The sequence below is a fragment of the Triticum dicoccoides genome, chromosome 4B (assembly GCF_002162155.2).
Source record: "Triticum dicoccoides isolate Atlit2015 ecotype Zavitan chromosome 4B, WEW_v2.0, whole genome shotgun sequence".
Lineage (NCBI taxonomy): Eukaryota > Viridiplantae > Streptophyta > Magnoliopsida > Poales > Poaceae > Triticum > Triticum dicoccoides.
In genome coordinates this window covers 616,973,615-616,992,295 of record NC_041387.1, presented here as the reverse complement: position 1 = coordinate 616,992,295, position 18,681 = coordinate 616,973,615, and the positions used below count along the sequence as shown (strand labels likewise).

General features: G+C 48.0%; 1 long non-coding RNA gene and 1 pseudogene across 2 annotated transcripts; one reads left to right on the top strand and one right to left on the bottom strand.

The window, feature by feature from the left end:
* Window positions 1–1,830: 1,830 nt before the first annotated feature.
* LOC119291788 lies at window positions 1,831–5,301 on the top strand. Of its 2 annotated transcripts, XR_005142639.1 has the most exons (3): window positions 1,831–3,563; window positions 3,641–3,740; window positions 4,280–5,301. It is a non-coding gene; the product is annotated as an uncharacterized LOC119291788 (long non-coding RNA). The 2 variants fall into 2 exon arrangements; XR_005142638.1 differs by having other exon boundaries at window positions 3,641–5,301.
* Window positions 5,302–9,104: 3,803 nt separating this feature from the next.
* The window catches only part of LOC119292907, a 151,985-nt pseudogene continuing 142,408 nt past the window's right edge, over window positions 9,105–18,681 (bottom strand).

Here is an 18,681-nt window from a genome sequence, read left to right as displayed (position 1 = left end):
GCGGTCGGCTTACAAGACATGCAGTTGCGGTCAGGTGCGACACTTGCAGTTGCAGGGCTGTTGTCGGGCTTGCAACTGACCCGCCCCCTCCGACAGAACAAAAAAGTCCAGTTGCGGCTGGGTTACAAGACACGCAGTTGCGGTCGGGTGCGACATTTGCAGTTGCATTCCTAGTGTCGGACATGCAACTAGCCAGCACCCTCTCCCGCCACCCCCTCTGACAAAACAAAGGTCTAATTGCAACCATGTCACGGGACATGCAGTTGCGGTCGGGTCCGGCGCTTGCAGTTGCAGGGATGTTGTTGGGCTTGCAACTGGCCCACCCCCTCTACCGGCGCCCCTTCCGACTAAACAAAAACTTCCAATTGCGACCGGGATAAAAGGCATGGAGTTGCGGTCGGGTGCGACACTTGCAGTTGCATTCCTAATGTCGAACATGCAACTGGTCCTACTGGTCTCTACTCGAACCACAAACAAAGTTAAAAAAAAACTCAAACCAGAAACAAAGTCTAGTTGTCCGATGACAAATATTTTTGAGAAGGAAAAATGATAAGTTACACGCCAATGACATACATACAATTGTGTGTGGCTGATGTGCATGAAACTGTGTGTGGTCGATGGGCGTGTCGGTGATAATATTTTTGGAAAAAAAGTTGCATACGACAATAAAACATGTAGTTGCATGTGATTCGATGTACATGCAATTGTGTGTGATCCATGTATGTGTAAACAAGTGACAATATTTTTTAAAATAATAATAGCAATAGAAAATAAAGAAAAAACAAAAAGAATATGGGAACAAACCAAAGCGGACAGCCCTATTAATTGCTACGAGCACTAACAAAAATTCAGCCTAGAAGAAAGCCCAAAAGACAGACAAAGAAAAAGCCACACCACCCCACGGCCAGCCCATGGGGCATGTCTGTCCAACACAAAGAAGAATAGAAGACAAGGTCAGAAAAGAAAAAAGAAACAAGGCAATGGGCCGGAGGCACAACTAAAACAGGCCGATACAGCATAGGGAAACAGTGATCCTGAATCTTAAACAGAAAACGATGGAAGGTGAGGTACATCGACTGAGACTTGCTTAAAAATCAGTCGACTGATTTTTAGCCCAACCGTTTGTAATGATATGTTCACAAACTTTAATTGTATTATTACTGGCTCATGTATCATCCTCTCCCATAGAAATCATACAGAAAAGAGCTTCAGAATGCAAATGACCAACATATTCTGAATCAGTTCTCATACATACACTATAATATAAATCCAGGCCATATACTTTCAGCTTCTACGACAAAGAAATTGCAGCTAGGAATGCTGCGTTGGTCGGTCCGTCCATGAGAAAATGCAGCAGAAGGCCTCCATCCTAAAAGCCAAGACCACCACGATCATCTTGTCGTGGTTGCTGTGTAACCGGAAGGAGCGCATGCTGAGCGACCACAAGCTGGTGGCTGCCACGTTATCTTCAGCAGATAGTTGGCTGAGGTCGAGAGCCTTGACGGTCTCTGAGCAGAGGACGAGCACACACACGCAGCATATGCAGACTTCTCAGTAGCATCTCAAAACATCAAAAGGCATCTGCATCATCCTCGTATTTAACCCATTAACCGCCGCGCAAAGAACGCCTCCTCGTCGCATCCACGTTGACAAAATTACTGTGCAACGCTGAGGTAAAACAATCTTGATAAAACATGTAAACCTACACGCTTCCTCTATCAAAATGGGGCAGATGCTTTGTGATTTGCAAATGCCACGTGTCATCCATCAAAATGGGTCTCACTTGCTAACCCGTAAGACCTGGTCTCATAGAATTTTTTTCCCTCACCACTCTGCCGTTCCCCTCCCCCTCGCCTCGTCCTCGCCCGAGTCGCTGCGCCACCGGCTCCGCCGCTTCTCCCACGCCCTCTCCTCCCCGTTCCTCTCCTCACCCTGCCTGGGTTGCCCCATCCCGAAATCCACCTCGAGACTGAGGGGTAGGCAGAAGACGGCTTCCACTCAGGACGGCGAGCCATGGGTGACGGCGATCTCGACGCAAAGTTCGGCGGTGGATTCTGAGGTTGTGGGAGGCCAGATGATTTGAATCAGAGGTGTCAAGATCCGTCAGGACCGGGACGCCGACGCCGCTCCGGCGCCTCTTGCGCTCCTCCTCGACGCCTCCTGCCCGCTCTCCTGCGTCACCGAGGCCGTCGAGCGGCGCGGGCGCGGCGGACCAGATGCAGTACCAGTGGGACCAAGGTTGACACGGCACTGGGAGTCAGGCGGTGGAGACGGCCAGATCATCCCGTCTCCAGCTTCATTGTAGCAGGGCCATTCGATCCAGGAGGAGGACCTGCTATTGGAACCACGGTGCTGGCTGCAGGTAGCATTTCAAGGACAGCGTGTTTACACGAAGACGATATATTGAATCCGACCCGACCCCCCCGCGCGCTCCGGATGCTGCTTGTATTTCGGTTTGATCTTTGTGAGTGCAAGAGCAGGATCTGTTGAAACCATAAGCATCCTATCCACGTCTTTGTGTTGTATGCTATCAACAACTGCTCACTCACAGTCTCTGTTCAGTTCAGTTTAGGGATATTCTGTTAGTGCGTTTACATATTTATTTATTGTTGTGCCGACCATTGCATATTCCTGCAAGTGAATCTCTTATGGTACATTATTTATTTCTTCATTGATTAATGTGTAGTTCAGTTCAGGTATTATTGAACTCCCTTGTTGTCTTTTGCAATGGTGGACTGCAGGTTGCTATGACCAAATTCTTTCAGAAAAATCGTCTCTTCTCCATCTATGTGAAGGTTGGATTTGATATCCACCTCACACCTCACAAGGCAGCCCTGCATTAACTGAGAGTTCCATATTTTAAATCAGTAAAAATCTTTGGAGATCCAGTGCTCCAACAACTGGATCATCCAATTTTCTGATTGGTTCCGAGGTAAACATGGCTGGTGGAGCAGCCGGAGAGGATAGAATCCAAACTGTGTGCTCTGAGAAAAATAGATGGTTCATTTGTAGAATTTATGATAGATTTAATGGACGAGATGCAACTGATTTTCTGGCAGTGACTCTATATGGTAGCATAGTATATTACCTTTACTTGTTTGAGTGTCGTATCAAGCAACAAGATGGCCTATATATGGTTGAACAAGATATGGATGATAGACCAAATTTAGTTTCATTGGATCTTGTGTCCTGGTTGTGCTTCTCGAGGGAACATATTTCTGCATTCTAAATCTTGGGGATAGTTGCGTTATGCTTGCTTCCATGCCATGAATACTCTGTTGCTGCTGTTACACATTGTTGTGCTAATTGCATATTCCTGCAGATGAATCTCTTACGGTTATTGTTTGTTTTTCATTCCCATTGGTATTCCAAGAGTATCTGTTATTATATTTAAATTCATGCTCAAATAGAAAATCTCACGAAAATGGAATTCTCCTCCTAGGTGTTCTGTATGCGCCCGTATTGCAGGACGACTTCTACCTCAACTTCGTGGACTGGTCTTCGCACAATGTCCTCTCGGTCAGATCGGGGAATTGCGTCTACCCGTGGAACGCAACTGCAAGGTGTGTGCAACCAATGTTATCTGATTTCTATTCTGAAACTCTAAGAGGGATCCTAAACAAATTTTTAACTCCACAAGGTCGCCAAGCTCTATGATTTGGGGGCGGACCACACTGTTTGTTAGTTGGGTGCAGCGTAGCACCCACCTATCTGTAGGGACTAACCAAGGCACCGTTCAGGTTTTCATCTTGCTCCCGTTTGAAATTGATCAAATGGCATGTTCGGGGTCCATCAAAGTTTAGGGGTATACTTCAGTTTATTTTTACCCAAAGCTTCAATTCAAACAACAAATAATACAGAGTAAGCTTGGTTGTGAGAATGTCACCCGGTTGATGCGATATGAAATGTATATTGTAGAAGTAGAACAAGCAGAAATTTGATTCATCAACTTATATATGCAATATGAACTTATGAAGTATATATTGTAGAAGTAGAACAAGCCGAATTCGATTCATCAACTTATTTATGCAATATTAAGTATATATTGTAGAAGTAGAACAAGTGCTACCGTGTTGATTTTTTTATGAAATACATGCTAAAATATATATATCCGTCGCTATCCATTGAAATAATACTGACTTACGAACTACATACTGAAGTATATATTCGTCGCTATCCAACTGAAGGTTGTATAATGTTTTCAGTTCTAGCGCTTTAGATTCCGTGGCTTCAGCTTCTTTGTGTAAGATCTCCACTTCCTCACTGTCATCTGTTTCAGTTGCAGCAATCAATTCTGCTCTAGCAGCAGAGGAGTCCAGCCGGAGCCTTTTGTAACTTGCCATGGCTGACTCTTGTTCTCTGAGCACAATAAGCCCTTCACAATCCTGTATCTTGTTAGTGGTTGCTGCGATATCCTTTTCTTTAACCTCCAGATCACTACCAGCTTTTCGCAACGTCTTATATTAAGTTGCGGAGGGACTAATTGCCAACATAGTTCAGGTTTTCCCTTACAATATCTTTTCTATCAGAAGTTGTGGTTTTAGTTCATATGTCATCTGTTAGAGCAAAAAAGATGAGGTTTCATGAGGTTATTCAGGTTGAGTCCCACTCAAGTTGCTTGATTTTAGGTTCTAATTATGGGCCTGGGCAAATTCAAAACAAATAGCTTGCTTAGAGGATCCCACATGGACGATGTAACACATGTATGCGCATTCTACAGGGTTTTACACGTACATGTTGTTTTACAGTGGAAATTAGTGTTATCACATACTTTTGTTTTGGTAACTTTTTTGCTGGCATTACTGTCTAAAATATTTATACTTTTGTATTGACTTCATTTCAGCGAGATGCTATTTATTCAGTACAGGTTCTAGATTGGGTGGTTACCAGTTATTGTTGTGCTGATTTATCACTCTTTGTTGGACATGTTCGATTTGCACCGAACCAGTAGAGTAAACTCATTTCTGCAGCAGTGGAAGGATTAATGTGCGTCTTCGACACATATGGTGATGGCCACCGCAACGGCGGGCAGCATGTCGATCAACACTGAGTCGCTGACCATAACCAAGGTGGGCGAGAAGAAGAGCTACACCATGAGGGAAGCCGCCATGCATGAACGGATTCGGATTCGGCCGGCTCGTCTGGTCTAGTGACACCAAAGTGGTAGCTAGTCCGACCCTTGGGATGTGGACCTGACCGTTACCTTTGAACCAGTATCATGTATGCTATCGCTCACGTAAACCTCTAAGACTGCTTCCTGCCAGTTGATACGTAATGTCAGAGCTCTTGTTCATTCTTCCAGTTAGAAACTTGTAGTGTTGTACTTTCAGTCTCATGCAAAGTACAAATAGGAAAGTGAAAGGGGCGTGTCCTACCTGGCACCGCCGAGATTCCTCTCAGGCGGCGCGTCATGGGCACGCCCAACCACTAGTTAAACCCATTAACAGTCGCGCAATGTGCGCCCTCTCGTTATCTCCACGTGGGCAAGGGAATAGTAGAGGGAGAGAAAACACGTTGTGTGTGGGGACAAAAGAGAGAGAATAGAATGTTGTCATCCTACACAACTTCCTCCCTCGCGTCTCCTTTTCTTCCCCCCGACTGGCGGCTAGGGTTCCCACTGGCGAGGCCGCCGCCGCCGCCACAATCCGCCACTGGAGAAGGCGGTAAGGCGCTCTTCTGAGATGCTCTTCTTCTCCAAACCTTCCGTCTTCGCGGCAAGGTGTCATTGGTAAGGCGCTCTTCTGAGATGCTCTTCTTCTCCAAACCTTTCGTCTTCGCGGCAAGGTGTCATTCCATCCCGTCACCATGGTGGTTGCAGAGGAGGGGAGGAAGGGGATGGCATCGAGGTGCCGACGGAGCACTAGGTCAAGGCGACAAGATGCAGAGGAGCGGGATGGTGTGAACGGAGAGGAAACTCCATACACGCGCGCAATCGCCTATCTGACAATGCAGCCGAATACGAGGCCAAGGTTGTTAGAATCGCGATTTTGAATCGGATCGGAGCTCCGATGGTAGGATCGCAAATCGTAGAATCTTCACTATCAGGATCGTAAAAACGTAGATTCTATGAATTAAAATCGTAGAATCAGAGTGGTTTGTTTGGATCGTAAAGTCGTAGAATCGTATAACAGAATCGCGATTCTGACAACCTTGTACGAGGCCCTATTGCACGGTCTTCGGATGGCCGTCTCCATGGGTATACAACGCCTCGAGGTGCGTGGGGATTCAAACCTCGCAATATCCCAAATAAACGGAGAATTCAACGCAGAAGATCCGAAGATGGCGGCTTACCGCAACGCCGTACTCAAAATATCAGCTCGGTTTGAGGGGCTCGAGTTTCATCACATGGCTCGAGAGAGTAATCAAGCTGCGGACATTCTTGCCCGCATGGGCGCCAAACGTGACCCCGTCCCACCTAATACCTTTGTGGAGAGGCTCTTCAAGCCATCCATAGTGTGGCAGGACGAAAGCGGTAACACCGTTCCGGAGCCGATCATACCCCCAGATTCCGAACACAGTTCCGATATCATCGGGGGTTCGGGCACCGAACTAACACCATTGGCCCACGAAATCATGGCTATAGTTGCCTCGTGGACTGAACCTTTCCTCGCCTACCTTACTAGGAATGAGCTCCCTGATGATCAGACTGAGGCCCGTCGTATTGTTCGACGCTCGAAGGCCTACAAAGTTCATGAGGGGGAACTGTACAAGAAAAGTACTACCGGAGTACTTCAAAGATGTATGTATCTCTGAAGAAGAGGGACGTCAACTTTTGGCTGAAATACACGCCGGTCTTGGTGGCCATCACGCCACAGCTCGGGCCCTTGTAAGTAAGGCCTTTCGTACGGGTTTCTTTTGGCCCACGGCCCGAGTAGACGCATAGGACCTCGTACAGCGCTGCGTTGGATGCCAGCTTTTCGCCAATCAAAGCCACATGCCGCCCACTGCCCTACAAACAATCCCCATTACTTGGCCTTTTGCGGTCTGGGGGATAGACATGGCCGGACCCCTTAAAGGGGGAAGCCATAAGAAGAAATATTTACTGGTTATGGTCGACAAGTTCACTAAGTGGACAGAAGCCAAACCAGTCAAAACGGCCGAAGCCGGACCGGTTATAGACTTTATATCCGGTGTCGTACACCGTTATGGTGTCCCGCACAGTATTATTACTGACGACGGCTCTAACTTTACGACTGATGAGGTGAAAACTTGGTGCGCTAATTTGGGCATCAAGCTTGATTACGCCTCCGTATATCACCCTCAGACAAATGGTCAGGTCGAACGGGCTAATGGCCTGATAATGAGCGGCATCAAACCCAGACTAGTACGATCTCTTCAAGAATCAGACAAGCACTGGCTCGAGGAATTCGATTCCGTACTCTGGGGGCTGCGGACCACGCCCAATTACACGATCGAATATACACCTTTCTTCATGGTGTACAGCGCGGAGGCAGTCTTGCCTTGCGATATTATTCATGACTCACCTCGAATGCGCATGTACGAAGAGAGAGAAGCCGAGATCGATCGGCAGGATGATCTGGATGACATGGAGGAGGAGCGCGACGTCGCGAAGGCCCGTTCTGCATTCTACCAATAGCAACTTCGGCGATATCAAAGCAGGGAAGTACGGGCAAACACTTATAATGCTGGTGAACTCATTCTACTCCTGCCAGAGAAGAAAAAGGACAAGCTCAAGCCCAAATGGGAGGGTCCCTTCATTATAGATGAAGTTCTCACTGGAGGAGCCTATCGCCTTCGCAACGCTTCGGATAATTGTTTGGAACGAAACCCATGGAACGCTGCCCGGCTCTGAAGATTCTACGCCTAAGTTCACACTTATACCTTTTTCGTCCCTTCTTTTCTCCCTGCCACCTTTTTTTCTTTTCGTTTTTATACGACTTCTAGCCAGTGTTTGGATAAACCGCATTCTTGAGGGGCATACATCATTAAATGTACAAACCCCATAATACCTGGGGGCTTCTTTTCACAGAAGCTTATTATCATTATTATTTTTCGAGCATCAAGCTCACCATATATATGTGTTGTTTACTCATATGTGTCTTGTCTTCGCCATTATATGCACCTTTATGACTTAAGTTTTCGCCAAGCTAGGTTGCCTGGCTCCTGTGCTTACGCCCTACGTTCCCACTTGTTCGGCTAGGGCATAAAGGTAGCACCTCTGCAATTGTTACAACCGGGTCATCCGTACGTGTACCTCAGACGGGTGAAGCCGAAAGCTAGCGTTCTTAAGGGAATAATTGGTCAGCGGACAAAAGATGAACTGCCCTCGCAGCAATATGAGCCCCCAAATCATAGCGAGTACTGTGACTTAATATTACAGCTCTGGCATGCACAAAAACGCATGCTGGCCCAGGGAGAGGAACCCTTAACGGAACTATTCTCTCTGGAAGATGTTTCTTACGGTCAAATGTAATATAACATAACTCTCCGAATACAACTTGTCTGTTCAAGCAACTATGACCGGACTGCCTGGTTTCCAAACATACTTTGCTGTTTACCGACGGTATAATATCCGGAAACACTCCAAACCTTGGGTTTCGGAGGTTGAAGCAGAAGGTCTGCCATGACAATCATTTTACAATTCGACTGGAGATAAGTTTGTTGATAAAAGTACATTGCTACTCTGACTCAAAAACTTCTTCCTCTTCTAGACCCTCTAACAAGTTGTCTAGTTTACAATCCTGTTGAGAAAACTTAGCGGCTATTTTTACTTGGTCGTACACTAAGCTAACAGGAATTTCTTGTCCATCTGGTCCCTGAGGTCCGACCCGGGCCATATGATTCAGATCAAGTCTGGTGTACCACGTTTTCACCATGGCCCAGGCCTCTCGTGCACCTTCCCGACATGCTGATATCTTCCATAGCTCAAAACGGCGATGAGCTCCCTTGAATAAATTCACGAGCTCCTCCATACTTCCTGGAGGTGGATCAGATGGCCATAAAGCCTTAGCCATGTTCCTCAATGCTTTCCGAGCTCGCTCATGCACTTTGGATAGCTCTTGTAGCAGGTCGCCTTGGAATCCAGACACTTCTCCCTCGGGACATCCGGTTAGCACACCTACAGAAACAAACTTATAGAATTTTCAAATAGGAGACCGTGTGAAAGTGAGGTTAAAGAGCATACCGAATATGCCGCCTTTCAGCTTCCTGTTCTCCTTCAAAGCATCCAATAGTTGGGCTCTTAAATCCTTCAGTTCTTCGGCTTGCCTACTATTTGCATCCTTTAGTTTGTTCTTCTCATTAATGGTCCGTGTCAATACACGTTGACCAGCGGCTTCTTGCCCTTCGACATGTTGTTTGTCCGCTTGAGCAGCCCTTAGCCTCTCCTCCAGCTGATCTGTCAAACCTACCAATGAAACGATGCATAGTTAAGCAACATCGTTGTAGGCACGGAACCTTATTTCCGGGCTGCTGTTGTACTTATCATCAAGTGCCTTCTTGGATTTCTTTAAATTTTCCAGTTCGGCGGTGGCAACAGTTAGCTTAGTTCGACATTCTTCTAGCTCCTTGGATAATGTGTTATTTCTCTTCGTGAGTACCTGAGAATGTAACGACCCTTAAATTAGTTGGGCCAACTGCTTCAAGACTTGGGGGCTACTGGTATATGCTTATTGAATCTGCATAAAAAGTACTTACCCGCATATCCTTTGAAAGCTGGTGAGTGGCTCCAGCAAGTCCATCCCGGGCAGCTCGGATGTAAGCATCCGTTGAGCTGAAAGCGTTGAAAGCCTCTTCGGTGAAATTCCGGTCACGCATAGCCGCTCTCTGCCGCCGATGATTCATCGCACTCTCTACTTCGGAGTTCGTGACGAATACATTATCCGAATCCTTTGGGAGATGACAATCCGGCATTGCTCCCGCATCCCCTCCAGTCCTTGTGGCAGGGTCCGGGGCCGGATTAGTCTGCGCATGGCCGACTAGGTCTCTGGATACAGTCCGACGTACGCTCCTCCTACGATATGGCACAGCAGGAAATCTCACCGTCTGATCTATCCACTGAGTGCGTGTTAAAGAATTATACCTCTTTGACAAAGAAGAGGGCCTGGCAGTATCGTCGTTTGCCTTTCTTTTCAAAGACGCGCCCTGTGCGAGTGTCGTCTTCCTAGAAGACGCCTTTGCCGTAGTATGATGGGATGAGCGTCGCCCCTTGGGAGCATGATATAGTGCGGCAGGTGAGTCACAAGGGGAAAACTCTCTTTGAGAGGGTGTCTCCTGGGTACTTACATGGGAGGAGGGGAGAAGGCCACGGTAATCGGCTATAATGGCCACTTCCGTGCCGTCGTAGCTCGTCTGATGAAAGACTCCTTCCTTCAATTCTATAAATATACCTGGATCCTCTTCAAATCCGGGATCTAGGTCTCAACTATGGTTCTCCGGTTGTGGAACGGGGCTGTAGATCCCTGCGATGACCTTTCTCCATTCCTGTTAAGGATAGCCGTATTAAAATTCGGCTAAGCTTAATTAGAGAAAAAGATTGAGTGAAGCCTATGATTGAAAACTTACCCAATCGATGGGGTTATATATGGAGAAATATTCTCGACATTTAAGGCGAGTGAAGTCTTCCTTCTCCCCTTTGTAAAGATCAGCCAATATGGCGCCCAAAGCGGAAGTCCGGACCCTTGCACCCACAGCGTGATGCGTCGTCCTCCCCGTTGTAATGCCACATGGGAAGCCTTGTGAATTGAAGTGGCTGGACGCATCACGTTATTGAAATCACCATTACCTCAACTACGGATAGTCCGGAGTGGGCGAGTATTCTGATCTTGTTCGCTATCCTCTTAATCTCTGCACTGTCTTCTTCATAGCTTTGGGGATGCCAGCTGGCGCGCTTCTTTAAAGGAGCAGTGGAAAATTCAGGAAGACCTTGCCGGATTGGGTCCGGGAGAACATCTTCGATGTAGAACCCTGAGGGCCACTCTTCGGATGCCTTCTTCGGAGTGCCGGACAGGTTTCCTCTTCTGGCTATGCGCCATACTTCGGCGCCGCCCACCTCGAATATGGATCCCTCTTGGGAGCGGGGGACGAGGCAGAAATATTTCCTCCATAACTCGAAATGGGCCTCGCAGCCTAGGAACAACTTGCAAAGAGCAACAAAGCCTGCAATGTGCAGGATGGCCCGACATGAAATTGTGCAGTTGGAGGCCATAATACTCCAGAAGACCTCCGAGGAAGGGATGAATCGGAAATCTCACGCCTCTCAGCAGGAAAGAAACAAAGCACACCCGTTCCTCTTTAGTAGGATTGGGGAAGTTCTCCGTCAGGGTTTCACCGTTGATGGAAGTTAATCCCGCCCGAACGAGGACTAGATCCGAGGGAGGGAGATATCCCTACATCTGAAGCTTGGTCAACTGGGCATGGGATATGGAGCAACTCTCCCAATCGCCTTTTTGAGGACCGAGGGGGCGCGAGGAAGAACTAGGAGCGCCAGTCATGTTTGGATTGTTGGGGTACGTAGCAATAATTCAAAATTTTCCTACGTATCACCAAGATCAATCTAGGAGATTCTAGCAACAATAGAGAGAGAGGATGTGCATCTTCATACCTTTGAAGATCGCTAAGCGGAAGCGTCACAAGAACGCGGATGAAGGAGTCGTACTCGCGGCGATTCAAATCACGGAAGATTCGATCTAGCGCCGAACGAACGGCGCCTCCACGTTCAACACACGTACATCCCCGGGGAGATGAGAAGTTGAGGGAGAGCTCTGGCAGCACGACGACGTGGTGGTGGAGCTTGCAGTTCTCCGGCAGGGCTTCGCCAAGCACTACGGAGGAAGAGGAGATGTTGGAGAGGGGAAGGGCTGCGCCAGGGGAAGGGTTCGGCAGCCCTCCCACCTCCCCACTATATATAGGGGCAAGGGAGAGGGGGGCCGGCCCCCTCCAGATGGATCTAGAGGGGGGGCGGCGGCCAAGGGGGAGGCTTGCCCCCCAAGCCAAGGGGGGCTCCCCCTTTAGGGTTTCCCCCCAACCCTAGGCGCATGGGCCCCAGGGGGAGTTAGCGCCCAGCCCACCTAGGGGCTGGTTCCCCTCCATATTCAGCCCATAGGGTCCTCCGGGGCAGGTGGACCCTCCTGGTGGACCCCCGGAACCCCTTCGGTGGTCCCAGTACAATACCGGTAAACCCCTGAACAATACCGGCAACCGAGTAAGGACTTCCCATATATAAATCTTCATCTTCGGACCATTCTGGAACTCCTCGTGACATCCGGGATCTCATCCCGGACTCCGAACAACATTCGGTAACCACATACTATTTCCCATAACAACTCTAGCGTTACCGAACCTTAAGTGTGTAGACCCTACGGGTTCGGGAATCATGCAGACATGACCGAGACATCTCTCCGGCCAATAACCAATAGTGGGATCTGGATACCCATGTTGGCTCCCACATGTTCCATGATGATCTTATCGGATGAACCACGATGTCGGGGATTCAGTCAATCCCATATACAATTCCCTTTGTCAACCGGTATGTTACTTGCCCGAGATTCGATCGTCGGTATGCCAATACCTATCTTCGCGAGGCTGCTATCACCGTTGCTTAGGTTCCGGGGCTGTCATCACGATCGCTCCTCTCCGCGCAAGAAATCTGGCCAAGACAATAGCCAGGGACAAGCCAGTGAGTACTTTGAATGTACTCGCAAACATTATGAACACGAGTATAATATAACAACGATGTTCTAAAATATTTTATGCTCACGACGTCAGTCACCAACAATAATAAAAACTCTGATGCACGCAAGCAGGTTATTTATGAATATGCAATAACATATTAATAATAAAATGCACCGATCGGGTGTCTGAAGCGACGCCTCGAAAGGTTAGTAAACAAAGAGAAATGCCACAGTCGGGCGTCTGAGCGACACCACATAAAGGGCTTATAAAGAAAATAAATAACAGCATGCCACAGTCGGGCGTCTGAGCGACACCACATAAAGGGCTTATAAAGAAAATAAATAACAGCATGCCACAGTCGGGCGTCTGAGCGACACCACATAAAGGGCTTATAAAGAAAATAAATAACAGCATGCCACAGTCGGGCGTCTGAGCACACCACATAAAGGGCTTATAAAGAAAATAAATATAGTGAATATCCAGGAGGTAAAACCATCCCAGGGATACTCAATATTTCAAATAATATAAAGGGGTTAGTCCATAATAAAAATAATCATAATCATCATAAGTCTCAAGTCACGATCCATGTTCTGGTTTAACAGTTTCTCCTCCGAAGACCGACACTAAGACCGACACTTGACCCATCCCAGACTGTAATCCTTAACCATGGACACGGCTATTCGAATAGGTTTAATCTCTGCAGAGGGTGTACTCTTTACCCACTAGTAACGGATTCCTTTAGTCCATCGGGACTAATTCCGTCTACGGCCTTTTAGTTGAAAACACACCTAATTGCACACACCAGCTTAACTTACCGGTGTCTGGAATCACCCACGACACATGTCAAGCAAAACTTTAAGTGGGAAGGCTATAACCTCGCGTAGCATGGGATCAAATTTATATTGCGCGCTCCAAGGGGAGGCCTCCCCTCTCGGTCTCAACCGGAAACACCCATGCCCCCGGACCAGGTGGCCTGCCTACCAGCTACAACCGGTATCTTCCACCATGGCCTCTCTGTACGGTGTGTGCTAGTAAGAGGTTGACAACTTACTGAACCGTACTCTACTTGTTGTAGAGACGAGTGGTAGTACGAAACAAGTATGGGGGTTACTGGAACAAGACTCGGTCTATGGTCGACTCAGGAGGTTTTAAGTATTCCCTGCATGATTATCATAACGAATATATTTCATCCAACAGACAGAGTCACCACTCATCATACCCCCTCATGCCATGCCAGACACACTCGTCTCGACGACGAACTAGGGACAAGCTCGAATCTACCCAAGACAGAGACTTTCCCGTTTCCCTTCCGGTAGGCACGAAAGGCATACGAGGATGATCACTATCACAAGCTTGTCCATTTCCAACAGCAAGGAAATTTCAATTAAGCATTCATGCAAACGATCACATCACCACATAAAATAATGAGTAGTAAGTACTGAGGTGGTGTCATAATCGTGTCAAACAACGCATGCAAAATATTATGCCAGGGTTCAGAATGCTTGCCTTCAAGGTGTGGAAAGGCAGGGTGCACTCCAAAACTTTTGAAAGTTTGCTTCTCTCTCTCCAAAGTCCTATTTTAAATAAATTTGAATTAACACACAAACTCAAAACAGCACAAAATGTTGTTTTGAAATTTTTTCAAATAAATCTTAAAATAAACTAGATTAAATTTGAGAGAGGTAGGAAAAAGAATCAATTCATTTGGAGTTATATTTAAAAAGTTATAGCTAGTCAAAGTTTAGTCAAATTCCTGGTTTTTAAATAAAACAGAAAATGAAAAGAAAACGTTTCGAACCGGTACACGTCGAAGACGTACTTTGAGATTTACGTCTTCACTTAACCCACGTGGACTGGGGCGGGGTCACTGACAGCGGGTCCAGGGGGCCCACTGGTCAGGTTTGACCAGTCCATCTCTCCCTCCTCTTCCTCTGCCCAAACGGAGGCGAGGCGACGGCAATCAACGCCGGCGAATGGCTGCTCCCAGCGGGCTCCAGAGGGTCGGGATGGATCCTCAAGACCGGGGCGGTCCTCCCGGTGGTCGTTGGGTGGGCGGGGGTGGAGGGAGTCGCCGACGGTGAGTTTCGCGGCGGAGGAGACTTCGGGAGCAAAGTGGTTTTGGGGCTGCGGTGGTTCCCGATCAAAATCGAGCAGGGGAAGGGTTCACGGGAGGAAGAGAGAGCTTCTGGTGGAGAGAGTGGAGAGGGGGAGGTCCTGGTGGCGCCGGAATGGTCGGGGCTGTGGCGGCGGCAGGGGTTGCCGGAGAGGAAGAAGACGACTCCCCTGGTCTTCCTACTGCTATGGGTGGGTCGGTGAGGGAGTGAGAGAGGCTGTGTGAGGCCTGGACGAGCTCGGGTGCTTCTTATATAGCGTGGCCATGGCGGTTCCGCGACTGAGGATAAGGTCGCCGGCGAACCGACGTTCTGTAGCTTGCAGGGCGACGTGGAGGCCACGAGAGCTAGCCGGCGAGCGTGGGGATAAGCTTGCGTGGCTCCCAGGGGCAGGTGGCGAGCCGGGGTGGCTCGGGCGGCGCCGACCGGGGCAGAGGCACACTGCGGACGCCGGCGTGCCGCCAAGAGTGCCCTGACGGCGGCGCTGTAGAGTGCCAGGGCGGTTTGGGGGTTTCTGGTGAGTGGATGAGGCCAAGGTGGGCTCCGCAGGCGAGCAGGGGTCGATGGCGTGAAGCGGGCGCGACGCGGCGGCTCGGGCGCACGTGCGTGGCAAACGCATGCTCTGGGCGCGCCCAGAGCACGCCCAGGACGTGTTCGACGAAATGCCAGTGCATGCTAAAGGTCACGGGTGAGGCTGGAAAGAAACATGGCTAGGTTAGGGTTAGTCAGAAGGTAAATGGACGTGGTGGTTAGGTCAGGTGGCCAAGTTCACAATGCAAACAAACACTCATGCCAATACTGTCCATGCACTCCCGGTGTTTGACAAAATGCCACAGGCACCTAGGATTTTCTTGGAGTGGTCAAATCTTCCAGAGTGGGGTCTCTTTAGATGCAAGAGAGGGTGGTGAGGTTAGTTTGCCAAAAGAAGAAACTTGCCAGAGTAAGTTTTGCAAAACTTCAGTCCTGGACAGAAAGAACAGGGCATGATTGCATGTACTAGAATTGCTCCAATGAGTCCAACCTCTTGGACTTGAGGTTCTAGCAGGGAGGGCTACAAGTGGAAAAAATAATCATAGCAAAAGGAGCAAGCTATAATATAGCTGTAGTACAATCCATCCAGTTGGACCAGAATGAGGATGAGGATGGCTCACTCAATTTTTTCAAAGAACATCCCTGGATTTTTGCATATAATGGAATAATATGCTCTTACTGACATCCCAAAATTTTGGTAGAAGTTTTAAAGAAATATTTAAATAGGTTGTAGTGCAAAACTGCCCAGTGGACCAGATTTGAAAACTAGGTGTAGAACTCAAAATATCCAAGTAATGAAATATGTTTTTGCATAAAAGTGTTTTATAAACATCACATGACCTCTCGAATTTTTGGTGGAATTTTTAAATGAATTTATCAACGGGTTGCGGTGTAAAAGAGGCCTTGAAGCTAAGAAAAAATCATTTTTACAGAAATAATGCATCAGGAAAAAAATAATATGCAAATAATCCCACTGATAAAAGAATTGTTTTATTTGAGAGAGAAAAAATAAGTCCAACAATGATTGAAAAGATTTCACTAGGGGGTGGTAAAACTCCATAATAATAAAGAAAAGAGTGGTCCTGAAATCAGAAGGAAAATACAGAAAATAAAAGTTTTAGTTTCTAGGCAAAATTTTAATTAATAAAATAAGGCTAAAATTTTGTGGTGTCACAACACTCCCCCCCTTAAGAAAAAATCTCGTCCTCGAGATTTGCTAAGAGCTGTTTTGAAAAACAAGTACTCCATGGTTACGTGTTTTTTGCAAGCAGTGTATGTGTTCGAGCGGTTGTGAGTCTGCTACCGTGGTGCTGTGTGAAATAAAATAATCCACGACGTGAGAAGATATACGATGTAGCAACTCAGGAAGAGAAAACTCACTCCAGGATTTTTTTCGCGAGAGAAACAGTAGTATATAAGAGTCAAACCGCAACAGAACTACTCACATTAATAGAAACTAAATAATTTACTCGCCGCGCAAACTCGGGGTACCACGCATAAGTTACAACACATAAGTAAAAGTTGCAAGAATAAACATAGCAGCGACGTCTATAATGCAAAGGGTAACTGGACGGGGTCCTGAGAAAATGTCTCTGGTACTGGGATGCACTCCTCTTCTATCGGGGAAAGCGGATTGATCAGCCGATGAATGTGTCTCTCCTGGTCGGGCCTCAGTGGTCTGCCGATGGCAAGCTGAGGATTCAAATCAGCGAGACTCTGGAGGTATCCCATTACCCACTGGGTCAAACGTTCTTGAGCAATGACGTACTGGACCAGGTTGGCCAGTACTGGGTCTCTCTCAATCCATCCTTCGGGAAAAGATGTCACTTCTCCGGGTGCTGCACGGCTCGGAAAGTAATAATACCCTCGTTCGCTGGCATAGGGTACCGCGAATCGGGAGCGAGCGAGTGCTTCGTAAGCAGCAGCTTCTATGGCCATATGTGGGGTCGACATAGATCTCCCCACGAAGGAAACCTCCGTTGGGTCTTGGTTGGAGTCTACGGGAGGGATGTGTACTACTGCCCAATATTTCAAGGTGGAAGGGGTGATTCTCGACTTGAACAGCTCGTACTGGGGTGGCTGGATAGAATCCATGGTACTGCAGGTAAAGTCCCACAATATTTTGACAAAGCTACCTGGGGTTGCATCTAGGGTTCTCAGATAAATGCTAGGGCTTGGCATGGCAGGAAATGGTGCACAAGGTGAGGGTGCTTGGCAAGGTCACGAGGTGGCCTTTATATAGCACTAGAGCTGGATTATTTTACCATGGTGAAAGGTAATAAATTTGCCAGCTTAGCTCCAAGGGTCGAGGTCAAAGCCACAGATACATACCTCACTAAAGTGACGTATCACTGTGGGGTTTGTTGGGGTTGTCTTGGTAGCTGTGCTCGGAAAAAATATGCAACTGCGTGCTGACATAATTATGCAAGGGCTACTATTAAAACAAAGGCACAACAATAGGCTGCATTAATTCACAAGGTCACACAATTATAAGGCGAGGATACACTGAGACTTGGCACTACTTGGTGACTTAGTCTAATCGTTAATATCCAAGCGGGCGTGCCTTGTGGATGTCGAGGTTTCTCCACGGGTCTCATCGTTGGAATTAGCCGGAGATGGTGGAGGAACTGCAGGGTTGGGGTAGCGATGAAGACCATCACGGGGATTGTTGGCCACAATCCCGTTGGAGTGTGTTCCCAAAAGGCGACGAAGCACTTCTGGGGTCATCAAAGTATCTTGGTTGATGGCAGGGGCTGATCTCAAGGTCTCGATCGGGTGTCCGAATAGCACGACTGGGTTGTCGGCGTCGGGCTCGTCTTCTCCTCTCGCTGGGGCTCGACGAACCAGCTCTCCACGAGCTGCGATCAGATAAATGGTGATTTGATCGAATAGTGCCTCTAGTGCACCTACATAGCGCACTAGGTGCAATAATGTAGGATCCGTCTCGTGATCTCCGTTGGCAACTTGAGGTGGTCTACCATACCCTTCGCGTCTGGGGTAGTAGTAGAACGAGCGACAGTTAACTCTGGGCGACACCTGCCGGAGTTGAACTATAGCCTCTCGAGCAACTAGCTGGATGGCTTGTGGCTCGAAGGAAGTTGTCCTTCCGGTGAACCTGTAGGGGCGTTCTAGCGACAGACCCCTACCGTAGATGTGTACAGTGGCCCAGAATTGACGGCTTTCACCGCCCATGGGTCCTTGGTACACAACATATTCTGGGGGCTCTTCTAACGCATAGGCACGACGGGTGAGGTTTGCGAGTATGGTCACAAAACCTCCAAGGTTGGTTGCTGTGGTCTCATTGTGCACGACGGGGCCAGGCACAATGGCTTGGTTTGGGGTAGAGGCTGTGCTGTGCTGGGTTGAGGCTAGCGTGCCCTTTTTATAGAAAAAAGGGACGGAGTCT